This window comes from Saccoglossus kowalevskii, chromosome 18 (genome assembly GCF_978046115.1).
Source record: "Saccoglossus kowalevskii chromosome 18, keSacKowa6.1, whole genome shotgun sequence".
Classification (NCBI taxonomy): domain Eukaryota; kingdom Metazoa; phylum Hemichordata; class Enteropneusta; family Harrimaniidae; genus Saccoglossus; species Saccoglossus kowalevskii.
In genome coordinates this window covers 33443945-33460984 of record NC_140658.1, presented here as the reverse complement: position 1 = coordinate 33460984, position 17040 = coordinate 33443945, and the positions used below count along the sequence as shown (strand labels likewise).

Genomic DNA, 17040 nt, shown 5'->3' with positions numbered 1-17040 from the left:
CAATCGGCTGTTTAACACACTGGAGCTGTGCTAAATGTTTAGATACATTGATTTGTTTACCAGAATTGAGTTGGACTAAATGTTTAGATACATTGGGTTGTTTACTACAATAGAGCTGGGGTAAATGTTTAAATACGTTGGGTTGTTTTCCACAATGGAGTTGGACTAAATGTTTAGATGCATTGGGTTGTTCACCACAATAGAGCTGGGGTAAATGTTTAAATACGTTGGGTTGTTTTCCACAATGGAGTTGGACTAAATGTTTAGATGCATTGGGTTGTTCACCACAATAGAGCTGGGCTTAATGTTTAGATACATTGGGTTGTTTTCCACAATAGTGCTGGGCTTAATGTTTAGATACATTGGGTTGTTCACCACAATTGGCCTGGGCTAAATGTTTAGATACATTGGGTTGTTTACCACAATAGAGCTGGGCTAAATGTTTAGATACATTGGGTTGTTTTCCACAATAGGGCTGGGGTAAAATGTTTAGATACATTGGGTTGTTTACCACAATAGAGCTGGGCTAAATGTTTAGATACATTGGGTTGTTTTCCACAATAGTGCTGGGCTTAATGTTTAGATACATTGGGTTGTTTACCACAATTGGCCTGGGCTAAATGTTTAGATTCATTTGGTTGTTTACCACAATGGAGTTGGACTAAATGTTTAGATATATTGAGTTGTTTACCACACTAGGACTGGGCTAAATGTTTAGATATATTTGGATGTTTACCACAATTGATCTGGACTAAATATTTAGACACTTTGGGTTGTTTACTACAATAGAGGTGGGCTAAATATTTAGATATATTCGGATGATTGCCGCAATGGAGCTGGGCTAAATGTTTAAATACATTGGGTTGTTTACCACAATGGAGCTGGGCTGAATATTTAAATACATTGGGTTGTTTACTACAATAGAGCTGGGCGAAATGTTTAAATACATTGGATTGTTTACTACAATAGAACTGTGCTAAATGTTTAGATATATTGGGAAGTTCACCCTACTAGAGCTGGAGTAAATGTTTAGATACATTGGGTTGTTTTCCACAATGGAGCTGGGCTAAATGTTTAAATACATTGGGTTGTTTAATACAATTATAGAACTGGGCCAAATGTTTAAATACATTGGGTTGTTTACTACAATAGAGCTGGGTAAATATATTCGGATGATTACCACAATGGAGTTGGACTAAATGTTTAGATACATTGGGATGTTTACCACACTAGAGTTGGAATAAATGGTCAGATACATTGGGATGTTTACCACACTAGAGGTGGACTAAATGTTTAGATACATTGGGTTGTTTACCACAATGGAGCTAGGCTAAATGTTTAGATACATTGTGTTGTTTACCACAATAGGGCTAGGCTAAATGTTTAAATACATTGGGTTGTTTACTACAATAGAGCTGGGCCAAATGTTTAAATACATTGGGTTTTTTACTACAATAGAGCTGGGTAAATATATTCGGATGATTACCACAATGGAGTTGGACTAAATGTTTAGATACATTGGGATGTTTACCACACTAGAGCTGGAATAAATGGTCAGATACATTGGGATGTTTACCACACTAGAGCTGGACTAAATGTTTAGATACATTGGGTTGTTTACCACAATTGGCCTGGGCTAAATGTTTAGATACATTGGGTTGTTTACCACAATAGGGCTAGGCTAAATGTTTAAATACATTGGGTTGTTTACTACAATAGAGCTGGGCCAAATGTTTAAATACATTGGGTTGTTTACTACAATAGAGCTGGGTAAATATATTCGGATGATTACCACAATGGAGTTGGACTAAATGTTTAGATACATTGGGATGTTTACCACACTAGAGCTGGAATAAATGTTCAGATACATTGGGATGTTTACCACCCTAGAGCTGGACTAAATGTTTAGATACATTGGGTTGTTTACCACAATTGGCCTGGGATAAATGTTTTGATACATTGGGATGTTTCCAATACTAGAGGTCCGCTAAATATTTAGATACATTGGGTTGTTTACCACATTTGGCCTGGGCTAAATGTTTAGATACATGTGGGTTGTTCACCACAATGGTGTTGGGCTAAATGTTCAGATACATTGGGTTGTTCACCACACTAGAGGTGGGCTAAATGTTTAGATACATTGGGTTGTTTACCACAATTGGCCTGGGCTAAATGTTTAGATTCATTTGGTTGTTTACCACAATGGAGTTGGACTAAATGTTTAGATATATTGAGTTGTTTACCACACTAGGACTGGGCTAAATGTTTAGATATATTTGGATGTTTACCACAATTGATCTGGACTAAATATTTAGACACTTTGGATTGTTTACTACAATAGAGGTGGGCTAAATATTTAGATATATTCGGATGATTGCCGCAATGGAGCTGGGCTAAATGTTTAAATACATTGGGTTGTTTACCACAATGGAGCTGGGCTGAATATTTAAATACATTGGGTTGTTTACTACAAGAGAGCTGGGCGAAATGTTTAAATACATTGGATTGTTTACTACAATAGAACTGTGCTAAATGTTTAGATATATTGGGAAGTTCACCCTACTAGAGCTGGAGTAAATGTTTAGATACATTGGGTTGTTTTCCACAATGGAGCTGGGCTAAATGTTTAAATACATTGGGTTGTTTAATACAATTATAGAACTGGGCCAAATGTTTAAATACATTGGGTTGTTTACTACAATAGAGCTGGGTAAATATATTCGGATGATTACCACAATGGAGTTGGACTAAATGTTTAGATACATTGGGATGTTTACCACACTAGAGTTGGAATAAATGGTCAGATACATTGGGATGTTTACCACACTAGAGGTGGACTAAATGTTTAGATACATTGGGTTGTTTACCACAATGGAGCTAGGCTAAATGTTTAGATACATTGTGTTGTTTACCACAGTAGGGCTAGGCTAAATGTTTAAATACATTGGGTTGTTTACTACAATAGAGCTGGGCCAAATGTTTAAATACATTGGGTTTGTTACTACAATAGAGCTGGGTAAATATATTCGGATGATTACCACAATGGAGTTGGACTAAATGTTTAGATACCTTGGGATGTTTACCACACTAGAGCTGGAATAAATGGTCAGATACATTGGGATGTTTACCACACTAGAGGTGGACTAAATGTTTAGATACATTGGGTTGTTTACCACAATGGAGCTAGGCTAAATGTTTAGATACATTGTGTTGTTTACCACAATAGGGCTAGGCTAAATGTTTAAATACATTGGGTTGTTTACTACAATAGAGCTGGGCCAAATGTTTAAATACATTGGGTTTTTTACTACAATAGAGCTGGGTAAATATATTCGGATGATTACCACAATGGAGTTGGACTAAATGTTTAGATACATTGGGATGTTTACCACACTAGAGCTGGAATAAATGTTCAGATACATTGGGATGTTTACCACACTAGAGCTGGACTAAATGTTTAGATACATTGGGTTGTTTACCACAATTGGCCTGGGCTAAATGTTTAGATACATTGGGTTGTTTACCACAATAGGGCTAGGCTAAATGTTTAAATACATTGGGTTGTTTACTACAATAGAGCTAGGCCAAATGTTTAAATACATTGGGTTGTTTACTACAATAGAGCTGGGTAAATATATTCGGATGATTACCACAATGGAGTTGGACTAAATGTTTAGATACATTGGGATGTTTACCACACTAGAGCTGGAATAAATGTTCAGATACATTGGGATGTTTACCACCCTAGAGCTGGACTAAATGTTTAGATACATTGGGTTGTTTACCACAATTGGCCTGGGATAAATGTTTTGATACATTGGGATGTTTCCAATACTAGAGGTCCGCTAAATATTTAGATACATTGGGTTGTTTACCACAATTGGCCTGGGCTAAATGTTTAGATACATGTGGGTTGTTCACCACAATGGAGTTGGGCTAAATGTTCAGATACATTGGGTTGTTCACCACACTAGAGGTGGGCTAAATGTTTAGATACATTGGGTTGTTTACCACAATTGGCCTGGGCTAAATGTTTAGATTCATTTGGTTGTTTACCACAATGGAGTTGGACTAAATGTTTAGATATATTGAGTTGTTTACCACACTAGGACTGGGCTAAATGTTTAGATATATTTGGATGTTTACCACAATTGATCTGGACTAAATATTTAGACACTTTGGGTTGTTTACTACAATAGAGGTGGGCTAAATATTTAGATATATTCGGATGATTGCCGCAATGGAGCTGGGCTAAATGTTTAAATACATTGGGTTGTTTACCACAATGGAGCTGGGCTGAATATTTAAATACATTGGGTTGTTTACTACAAGAGAGCTGGGCGAAATGTTTAAATACATTGGATTGTTTACTACAATAGAACTGTGCTAAATGTTTAGATATATTGGGAAGTTCACCCTACTAGAGCTGGAGTAAATGTTTAGATACATTGGGTTGTTTTCCACAATGGAGCTGGGCTAAATGTTTAAATACATTGGGTTGTTTAATACAATTATAGAACTGGGCCAAATGTTTAAATACATTGGGTTGTTTACTACAATAGAGCTGGGTAAATATATTCGGATGATTACCACAATGGGGTTGGACTAAATGTTTAGATACATTGGGATGTTTACCACACTAGAGTTGGAATAAATGGTCAGATACATTGGGATGTTTACCACACTAGAGGTGGACTAAATGTTTAGATACATTGGGTTGTTTACCACAATGGAGCTAGGCTAAATGTTTAGATACATTGTGTTGTTTACCACAATAGGGCTAGGCTAAATGTTTAAATACATTGGGTTGTTTACTACAATAGAGCTGGGCCAAATGTTTAAATACATTGGGTTTTTTACTACAATAGAGCTGGGTAAATATATTCGGATGATTACCACAATGGAGTTGGACTAAATGTTTAGATACATTGGGATGTTTACCACACTAGAGCTGGAATAAATGGTCAGATACATTGGGATGTTTACCACACTAGAGCTGGACTAAATGTTTAGATACATTGGGTTGTTTACCACAATAGGGCTGGGGTAAAATGTTTAGATACATTGGGTTGTTTACCACAATAGAGCTGGGTAAATATATTCGGATGATTACCACAATGGAGTTGGACTAAATGTTTAGATACATTGGGATGTTTACCACACTAGAGCTGGAATAAATGTTTAGATACATTGGGTTGTTTTCCACAATAGGGCTGGGGTAAAATGTTTAGATACATTGGGTTGTTTACCACAATAGAGCTGGGCTAAATGTTTAGATACATTGGGTTGTTTTCCACAATAGTGCTGGGCTTAATGTTTAGATACATTGGGTTGTTTACCACAATTGGCCTGGGCTAAATGTTTAGATTCATTTGGTTGTTTACCACAATGGAGTTGGACTAAATGTTTAGATATATTGAGTTGTTTACCACACTAGGACTGGGCTAAATATTTAGATATATTTGGATGTTTACCACAATTGATCTGGACTAAATATTTAGACACTTTGGGTTGTTTACTACAATAGAGGTGGGCTAAATATTTAGATATATTCGGATGATTGCCGCAATGGAGCTGGGCTAAATGTTTAAATACATTGGGTTGTTTACCACAATGGAGCTGGGCTGAATATTTAAATACATTGGGTTGTTTACTACAATAGAGCTGGGCGAAATGTTTAAATACATTGGATTGTTTACTACAATAGAACTGTGCTAAATGTTTAGATATATTGGGAAGTTCACCCTACTAGAGCTGGAGTAAATGTTTAGATACATTGGGTTGTTTTCCACAATGGAGCTGGGCTAAATGTTTAAATACATTGGGTTGTTTAATACAATTATAGAACTGGGCCAAATGTTTAAATACATTGGGTTGTTTACTACAATAGAGCTGGGTAAATATATTCGGATGATTACCACAATGGAGTTGGACTAAATGTTTAGATACATTGGGATGTTTACTACACTAGAGTTGGAATAAATGGTCAGATACATTGGGATGTTTACCACACTAGAGGTGGACTAAATGTTTAGATACATTGGGTTGTTTACCACAATGGAGCTAGGCTAAATGTTTAGATACATTGTGTTGTTTACCACAATAGGGCTAGGCTAAATGTTTAAATACATTGGGTTGTTTACTACAATAGAGCTGGGCCAAATGTTTAAATACATTGGGTTTTTTACTACAATAGAGCTGGGTAAATATATTCGGATGATTACCACAATGGAGTTGGACTAAATGTTTAGATACATTGGGATGTTTACCACACTAGAGCTGGAATAAATGTTCAGATACATTGGGATGTTTACCACCCTAGAGCTGGACTAAATGTTTAGATACATTGGGTTGTTTACCACAATTGGCCTGGGATAAATGTTTTGATACATTGGGATGTTTCCAATACTAGAGGTCCGCTAAATATTTAGATACATTGGGTTGTTTACCACAATTGGCCTGGGCTAAATGTTTAGATACATGTGGGTTGTTCACCACAATGGAGTTGGGCTAAATGTTCAGATACATTGGGTTGTTCACCACACTAGAGGTGGGCTAAATGTTTAGATACATTGGGTTGTTTACCACAATTGGCCTGGGCTAAATGTTTAGATTCATTTGGTTGTTTACCACAATGGAGTTGGACTAAATGTTTAGATATATTGAGTTGTTTACCACACTAGGACTGGGCTAAATGTTTAGATATATTTGGATGTTTACCACAATTGATCTGGACTAAATATTTAGACACTTTGGGTTGTTTACTACAATAGAGGTGGGCTAAATATTTAGATATATTCGGATGATTGCCGCAATGGAGCTGGGCTAAATGTTTAAATACATTGGGTTGTTTACCACAATGGAGCTGGGCTGAATATTTAAATACATTGGGTTGTTTACTACAAGAGAGCTGGGCGAAATGTTTAAATACATTGGATTGTTTACTACAATAGAACTGTGCTAAATGTTTAGATATATTGGGAAGTTCACCCTACTAGAGCTGGAGTAAATGTTTAGATACATTGGGTTGTTTTCCACAATGGAGCTGGGCTAAATGTTTAAATACATTGGGTTGTTTAATACAATTATAGAACTGGGCCAAATGTTTAAATACATTGGGTTGTTTACTACAATAGAGCTGGGTAAATATATTCGGATGATTACCACAATGGGGTTGGACTAAATGTTTAGATACATTGGGATGTTTACCACACTAGAGTTGGAATAAATGGTCAGATACATTGGGATGTTTACCACACTAGAGGTGGACTAAATGTTTAGATACATTGGGTTGTTTACCACAATGGAGCTAGGCTAAATGTTTAGATACATTGTGTTGTTTACCACAATAGGGCTAGGCTAAATGTTTAAATACATTGGGTTGTTTACTACAATAGAGCTGGGCCAAATGTTTAAATACATTGGGTTTTTTACTACAATAGAGCTGGGTAAATATATTCGGATGATTACCACAATGGAGTTGGACTAAATGTTTAGATACATTGGGATGTTTACCACACTAGAGCTGGAATAAATGGTCAGATACATTGGGATGTTTACCACACTAGAGCTGGACTAAATGTTTAGATACATTGGGTTGTTTTCCACAATAGGGCTGGGGTAAAATGTTTAGATACATTGGGTTGTTTACCACAATAGAGCTGGGCTAAATGTTTAGATACATTGGGTTGTTTTCCACAATAGTGCTGGGCTTAATGTTTAGATACATTGGGTTGTTTACCACAATTGGCCTGGGCTAAATGTTTAGATTCATTTGGTTGTTTACCACAATGGAGTTGGACTAAATGTTTAGATATATTGAGTTGTTTACCACACTAGGACTGGGCTAAATGTTTAGATATATTTGGATGTTTACCACAATTGATCTGGACTAAATATTTAGACACTTTGGGTTGTTTACTACAATAGAGGTGGGCTAAATATTTAGATATATTCGGATGATTGCCGCAATGGAGCTGGGCTAAATGTTTAAATACATTGGGTTGTTTACCACAATGGAGCTGGGCTGAATATTTAAATACATTGGGTTGTTTACTACAATAGAGCTGGGCGAAATGTTTAAATACATTGGATTGTTTACTACAATAGAACTGTGCTAAATGTTTAGATATATTGGGAAGTTCACCCTACTAGAGCTGGAGTAAATGTTTAGATACATTGGGTTGTTTTCCACAATGGAGCTGGGCTAAATGTTTAAATACATTGGGTTGTTTAATACAATTATAGAACTGGGCCAAATGTTTAAATACATTGGGTTGTTTACTACAATAGAGCTGGGTAAATATATTCGGATGATTACCACAATGGAGTTGGACTAAATGTTTAGATACATTGGGATGTTTACTACACTAGAGTTGGAATAAATGGTCAGATACATTGGGATGTTTACCACACTAGAGGTGGACTAAATGTTTAGATACATTGGGTTGTTTACCACAATGGAGCTAGGCTAAATGTTTAGATACATTGTGTTGTTTACCACAATAGGGCTAGGCTAAATGTTTAAATACATTGGGTTGTTTACTACAATAGAGCTGGGCCAAATGTTTAAATACATTGGGTTTTTTACTACAATAGAGCTGGGTAAATATATTCGGATGATTACCACAATGGAGTTGGACTAAATGTTTAGATACATTGGGATGTTTACCACACTAGAGCTGGAATAAATGGTCAGATACATTGGGATGTTTACCACACTAGAGCTGGACTAAATGTTTAGATACATTGGGTTGTTTACCACAATTGGCCTGGGCTAAATGTTTAGATACATTGGGTTGTTTACCACAATAGGGCTAGGCTAAATGTTTAAATACATTGGGTTGTTTACTACAATAGAGCTGGGCCAAATGTTTAAATACATTGGGTTGTTTACTACAATAGAGCTGGGTAAATATATTCGGATGATTACCACAATGGAGTTGGACTAAATGTTTAGATACATTGGGATGTTTACCACACTAGAGCTGGAATAAATGTTCAGATACATTGGGATGTTTACCACCCTAGAGCTGGACTAAATGTTTAGATACATTGGGTTGTTTACCACAATTGGCCTGGGATAAATGTTTTGATACATTGGGATGTTTCCAATACTAGAGGTCCGCTAAATATTTAGATACATTGGGTTGTTTACCACAATTGGCCTGGGCTAAATGTTTAGATACATGTGGGTTGTTCACCACAATGGAGTTGGGCTAAATGTTCAGATACATTGGGTTGTTCACCACACTAGAGGTGGGCTAAATGTTTAGATACATTGGGTTGTTTACCACAATTGGCCTGGGCTAAATGTTTAGATACATTGGTTTTTTTACCACCATGGAGCTGGGCTAAATGTTTAGATACATTGGGTTGTTCACCACAATGATGCTGGGCTAAATGTTTAGATACAATCGGCTATTTAACACACTGGAGCTGGGCTAAATGTTTAGATACATTGATTTGTTTACCAGAATTGAGTTGGACTAAATGTTTAGATACATTGGGTTGTTTACTACAATAGAACAGGGCTGAATATTTAGATATATTCGGTTGTTCACCACAATGGAGCTAGGCTAAATGTTTATATACATTGGGTTGTTTACTACAATAGAGCTGGGCTAAATGTTTAGATACATTGGGTTGTTTACTACAATAGAGCTGGGCTAAATGTTTAGATGCATTGGGTTGTTCACCACACTAGAGCTGGGCTAAAATGTTTAGATACATTGGGTTGTTTACCACAATAGAGCTGGGCTAAATGTTTAGATACATTGGGTTGTTTTCCACAATAGTGCTGGGCTTAATGTTTAGATACATTGGGTTGTTTACCACAATAGAGCTGGGCTAAATGTTTAGGTACATTGGGTTGTTTACCACAATTGGCCTGGACTAAATGTTTAGATTCATTTGGTTGTTTACCACAATGGAGTTGGGATAAATGTTTAGATACATTGGGTTGTTCACCACAATGATGCTGGGCTAAATGTTTAGATACAATCGGCTATTTAACACACTGGAGCTGGGCTAAATATTTAGATACATTGATTTGTTTACCAGAATTGAGTTGGACTAAATGTTTACATATATTGAGTTGATTACCACACTAGGACTGGATTAATGTTTAGATATATTTGGTTGTTTACTACAAGAGAGCTGGGCTAAATGTTTAAAACAATTGGGTTGTTTACTACAATAGAGCTGGGCTAAATATTTAGATACATTGGGTTGTTCACCACACTAGAGCTGGGCTAAATGTTTAGATACATTGCATTGTTTTCCACAATGGAGTTGGACTAAATGTTTAGATATATTGAGTTGTTTACCACACTAGGACTGGGCTAAATGTTTAGATACATTGGGTTGTTTACCACAATGGAGCTGGGCTGAATATTTAAATACATTGGGTTGTTTACTACAATAGAAATGGGCTAAATGTTTAGATACACTGGGTTGTTTACTACAATATAACTGTGCTAAATGTTTAGATATATTGGGAAGTTCACCCTACTAGTGCTGGAGTAAATGTTTAGATACATTGGGTTGTTTTCCACAATGGAGCTGGGCTAAATGTTTAGATACATTGGGTTATTTACCACAATAGGGCTAGGCTAAATGTTTAAATACATTGGGTTGTTTAATACAATTATAGAGCTGGGCCAAATGTTTAAATACATTGGGTTGTTTACTACAATAGAGCTGGGTAAATATATTCGGATGATTACCACAATGGAGTTGGACTAAATGTTTAGATACATTGGGATGTTTACCACACTAGAGCTGGAATAAATGGTCAGATACATTGGGATGTTTACCACACTAGAGCTGGACTAAATGTTTAGATACATTGGGTTGTTTACCACAATGGAGCTAGGCTAAATATTTAGATACATTGGGTTGTTTACCACAATAGAGCTGGGCTAAATGTTTAGATACATTGGGTTGTTTTCCACAATAGTGCTGGGCTTAATGTTTAGATACATTGGGTTGTTTACCACAATAGAGCTGGGCTAAATGTTTAGGTACATTGGGTTGTTTACCACAATTGGCCTGGACTAAATGTTTAGATTCATTTGGTTGTTTACCACAATGGAGTTGGGCTAAATGTTTAGATACATTGGGTTGTTCACCACAATGATGCTGGGCTAAATGTTTAGATACAATCGGCTATTTAACACACTGGAGCTGGGCTAAATATTTAGATACATTGATTTGTTTACCAGAATTGAGTTGGACTAAATGTTTACATATATTGAGTTGATTACCACACTAGGACTGGATTAATGTTTAGATATATTTGGTTGTTTACTACAAGAAAGCTGGGCTAAATGTTTAAAACAATTGGGTTGTTTACTACAATAGAGCTGGGCTAAATATTTAGATACATTGGGTTGTTCACCACACTAGAGCTGGGCTAAATGTTTAGATACATTGGGTTGTTTACCAGAATTGAGTTGGACTAAATGTTTAGATATATTGAGTTGCTTGGCACACTAGGACTGGGCTAAATGTTTAGATATATTTGGATGTTTACCACAATTGAGCTGGACTAAATGTTAGACACTTTGGGTTGTTTACTGCAATATAGCTGGGCTAAATATTTAGATATATTCGGATGATTACCGCAATGGAGCTGGGCTAAATGTTTAAATACATTGGGTTGTTTACCACAATGGAGCTGGGCTGAATATTTAAATACATTGGGTTGTTTACTACAATAGAGCTGGGCGAAATGTTTAAATACATTGGGTTGTTTACTACAATATAACTGTGCTAAATGTTTAGATATATTGGGAAGTTCACCCTACTAGTGCTGGAGTAAATGTTTAGATACATTGGGTTGTTTTCCACAATGGAGCTGGGCTAAATGTTTAGATACATTGGGTTATTTACCACAATAGGGCTAGGCTAAATGTTTAAATACATTGGGTTGTTTAATACAATTATAGAGCTGGGCCAAATGTTTAAATACATTGGGTTGTTTACTACAATAGAGCTGGGTAAATATATTCGGATGATTACCACAATGGAGTTGGACTAAATGTTTAGATACATTGGGATGTTTACCACACTAGAGCTGGAATAAATGGTCAGATACATTGGGATGTTTACCACACTAGAGCTGGACTAAATGTTTAGATACATTGGGTTGTTTACCACAATGGAGCTAGGCTAAATATTTAGATACATTGGGTTGTTTACCACAATAGGGCTAGGCTAAATGTTTAAATACATTGGGTTGTTTACTACAATAGAGCTGGGCCAAATGTTTAAATACATTGGGTTGTTTACTACAATAGAGCTGGGTAAATATATTCGGATGATTACCACAATGGAGTTGGACTAAATGTTTAGATACATTGGGATGTTTACCACACTAGATCTGGACTAAATGTTTAGATACATTGGGTTGTTCACCACAATGGAGTTGGGCTAAATGTTCAGATACATTGGGTTGTTCACCACACTAGAGGTGGGCTAAATGTTTAGATACATTGGGTTGTTTACCACAATTGGCCTGGGCTAAATGTTTAGATACATTGGTTTTTTACCACAATGGAGCTGGGCTAAATGTTTAGATACATTGGGTTGTTCACAACAATGATGCTGGGCTAAATGTTTAGATACAATCGGCTATTTAACACACTGGAGCTGGGCTAAATGTTTAGATACATTGATTTGTTTACCAGAATTGAGTTGGACTAAATGTTTAGATACATTGGGTTGTTTACTAAAATAGAACAGGGCTGAATATTTAGATATATTCGGTTGTTCACCACCATGGAGCTAGGCTAAATGTTTATATACATTGGGTTATTTACTACAATAGAACTGGGCTAAATGTTTAGATACATGTGGGTTGTTCACCACAATGGAGTTGGGCTAAATGTTCAGATACATTGGGTTGTTCACCACACTAGAGGTGGGCTAAATGTTTAGATACATTGGGTTGTTTACCACAATTGGCCTGGGCTAAATGTTTAGATACATTGGTTTTTTTTACCACAATGGAGCTGGGCTAAATGTTTAGATACATTGGGTTGTTCACAACAATGATGCTGGGCTAAATGTTTAGATACAATCGGCTATTTAACACACTGGAGCTGGGCTAAATGTTTAGATACATTGATTTGTTTACCAGAATTGAGTTGGACTAAATGTTTAGATACATTGGGTTGTTTACTACAATAGAACAGGGCTGAATATTTAGATATATTCGGTTGTTCACCACAATGGAGCTAGGCTAAATGTTTATATACATTGGGTTGTTTACTACAATAGAACTGGGGTAAATGTTTAAATACATTGGGTTGTTTTCCACAATGGAGTTGGACTAAATGTTTAGATGCATTGGGTTGTTCACCACACTAGAGCTGGGCTAAAATGTTTAGATACATTGGGTTGTTTTCCACAATAGTGCTGGGCTTAATGTTTAGATACATTGGGTTGTTTTCCACAATAGTGCTGGGCTTAATGTTTAGATACATTGGGTTGTTTACCACAATTGGCCTGGACTAAATGTTTAGATTCATTTGGGTGTTTACCACAATGGAGTTGGGCTAAATGTTTAGATGCATTGGGTTGTTTACCACAATAGAGCTGGGCTAAATGTTTAGATACATTGGGTTGTTTTCCACAATAGTGCTGGGCTTAATGTTTAGATACATTGGGTTGTTTACCACAATAGAGCTGGGCTAAATGTTTAGATACATTGGGTTGTTTACCACAATTGGCCTGGACTAAATGTTTAGATTCATTTGGGTGTTTACCACAATGGAGTTGGGCTAAATGTTTAGATACATTTTGTTGTTCACCACAATGAAGCTGGGTTAAATGTTTAGATACATTGGGTTGTTCACCACAATGAAGCTGGGCTAAATGTTTAGATACAGTGGGATGTTTCCAACACTAGAAGTGGGCTAAGTGTTTAGATACAATCGGCTATTTAACACACTGGAGCTGGGCTAAATGTTTAGATACATTGATTTGTTTACCAGAATTGAGTTGGACTAAATGTTTACATATATTGAGTTGATTACCACACTAGGACTGGATTAATGTTTAGATATATTTGGTTGTTTTCCACAATTGAGCTGGACTCAATGTTTAGACACTTTGGGTTGTTTACTACAATAGAGGTGGGCTAAATATTTAGATATATTCGGATGATTACCACAATGGAACTGTGCTAAATGTTTAGATACATTGGGTTGTTCACCACAATGGAGCTAGACTAAATGTTTATATACATTGAGTTGTTTACCACAATGGAGCTGGGCTGAATTTTTAAATACATTGGGTTGTTTACTACAATAGAGCTGGGATAAATGTTTAAATACATTGGGTTGTTTACTACAATAGAACTGGGCTAAATGTTTAGATACATTGGGTTGTTCACCACACTAGAGTTGAACTAAATGTTTAGATATATTGTGTTGTTTTCCACAATGGAGCTGGGCAAAATGTATAAATACATTGGGTTGCTTACTACAATAGAGCTGGGTAAATATATTCGGATGATTACCACAATGGAGCTGGGCTAATTGTTTAGATACATTGCGTTGTTCACCACAATGGAGCTGGGCTAAATGTTTAGATACATTGGGTTGTTTACCACAATGGAGCTGGGCTAAATATTTAGATACATTGGGTTGTTCACCACAATGAAGCTGGGCTAAATGTTTAGATACACTGGGATGTTTCCAACACTAGAGGTGGGCTATGTGTTTAGATACAATCGGCTGTTTAACACACTGGAGCTGGGCTAAATGTTTAGATACATTGATTTATTTACCAGAATTGAGTTGGACTAAATGTTTAGATATATTGAGTTGTTTACCACACTAGGACTGGGATAAATGTTTAGATATATTTGGATGTTTACCACAATTGAGCTGGACTAAATGTTTAGACACTTTGGGTTGTTTACTACAATAGAGGTGGGCTAAATATTTAGATATATTCGGATGATTACCACAATGGAGCTGGGCTAAATGTTTAGATACATTGGGTTGTTTACCACAATGGAGCTGGGCTAAATGTTTAGATACATTGGGTTGTTTACCACAATGGAGTTGGACTAAATGTTTAGATATATTGGGTTGTTCACCACACTAGAGCTGGAGTAATTGTTTAGATACATTGGGTTGTTTTCCACAATGGAGCTGGGCTAAATATTTAGATACATTGGGTTGTTTACCACAATAGGGCTAGGCTAAATGTTTAAATACATTGGGTTGTTTACTACAATAGAGCTGGGCCAAATGTTTAAATACATTAGGTTGTTTACTACAACAGAGCTGGGTAAATATATTCGGATGATTACCACAATGGGGTTGGACTAAATGTTTAGATACATTGGGATGTTTACCACACTAGAGCTGGAATAAATGTTCAGATACATTGGGATGTTTAACACACTAGAGCTGGACTAAATGTTTAGATACATTGGGTTGTTTACCACAACGGAGCTGGGCTAAATGTTTAGATACATTGGGTTGTTCACCACAATGAAGCTGGGCTAAATGTTTAGATACACTGGGATGTTTCCAACACTAGAGGTGGGCTAAGTGTTTAGATACAATCGGCTGTTTAACACACTGGAGCTGGGCTAAATGTTTAAATACATTGATTTGTTTACCAGAATGGAGTTGGACTAAATGTTTAGATACATTGGGTTGTTTACTACAATAGAACAGGGCTACATATTTAGAGATATTCGGTTGTTCACCACAATGGAGCTAGGCTAAATGTTTATATACATTGGGTTGTTTACTACAATAGAGCTGGGATAAATGTTTAAATACATTGGGTTGTTTACTACAATAGAACTGGGCTAAATGGTCAGATACATTGGGTTGTTCACCACACTAGAGCTGAACTAAATATTTAGATACATTGGGTTGTTTTCCACAATGGAGCTGGGCTAAATGTATAAATACATTGGGTTGTTTACTACAATAGAGCTGGGTAAATATATTTGGATGATTACCACAATGAAGCTGGGCTAAATGTTTAGATACATTGGGTTGTTTACAACAATTGTCGTGCGCTAAATGTTTAGATACATGGGTTGTTTACTACGACGTTTCTTGGGGTCCGGGGGCATGGTCCCCTGGGACAATTTTGAAATCTAGATCCTCTGAAACGATGTTTTCTGCATTTTGGGAAGCAAGTTTGGATGGTACACTTAGGTATATTTCTCTTACGTTTTCTGGAGATGGGTGTATGACTGTCGTGAAAATAGACCGACCTTTGCGACATTGAGGGGGCGGAGCAAATGCCACATTACTAACGGTATCGTAATATTTAAACAAACATGTATTTGCGAGTGCTTTAACTATTTTCTTGTTTTCGTTTTCAGATTCGGCTTGTAAAAACGTTATATGGGCTACAATTCGTAAGACACCTGTTTTCATTGACTTTGTTTACAGTTTCGCCGTTCAAAATTATTCAAAATTAGGTTCTCGGCTCAATTGCATTGGTTGTTTTTCATTATGCAATAACAAGGAGATCTATTTACCTGTGCTAACATGGCCCTGACATGCACAGCGTCGGTAGTTCGTTAATTAAGTCACACGTTGTAATGTTGTTATCTGATATGTAAACATCGTATCTGTTCCTGCCATCTGGCGCATCAGTCATGGTCATTGCTATAAATAAATCACTTGTACTTTAGCATTGAACCGGGTTGTATCTAGTCTTACTTGCTCCCTATTACCGACGCATCGTTATACGGGTTGTCGATGCGTTACATTGGCGACGACGGATTCAGGAACTCATGGCGTCCGAAAGCATCCCTCACTATGAACCATTCCAAGTCCACGAGGAAACAAGTACCTGTGGAAAAAGGTGGGAGGAATGGTTGGAAGGATTTCAAATCCTGATGATCGCGTGTACGAGGCGCGGAATGCAAATTTATTATTTTGTGTACACTAGAAGAAAACATACTAATAATTCAAAATTACGTTCGTATTGGAGGCCGTGGCGCGTGTGTTTTAAAATGATGTGTGCATTTTAAAAAACGGCGTGACTGCG

At 36.6% G+C, this 17040-nt stretch overlaps 1 long non-coding RNA gene across 1 annotated transcript in view; it reads left to right on the top strand.

Annotated features, from left to right (window-relative positions):
- LOC146732312 (uncharacterized) overlaps positions 1-16688 on the top strand; it is a 49360-nt gene extending 32672 nt beyond the window's left edge. The window contains exon 3 of the long non-coding RNA XR_014927057.1: positions 16367-16688. This is a non-coding gene — a long non-coding RNA (uncharacterized LOC146732312). The remainder of the gene's footprint in view (positions 1-16366) is intronic.
- Positions 16689-17040: the final 352 nt, after the last annotated feature.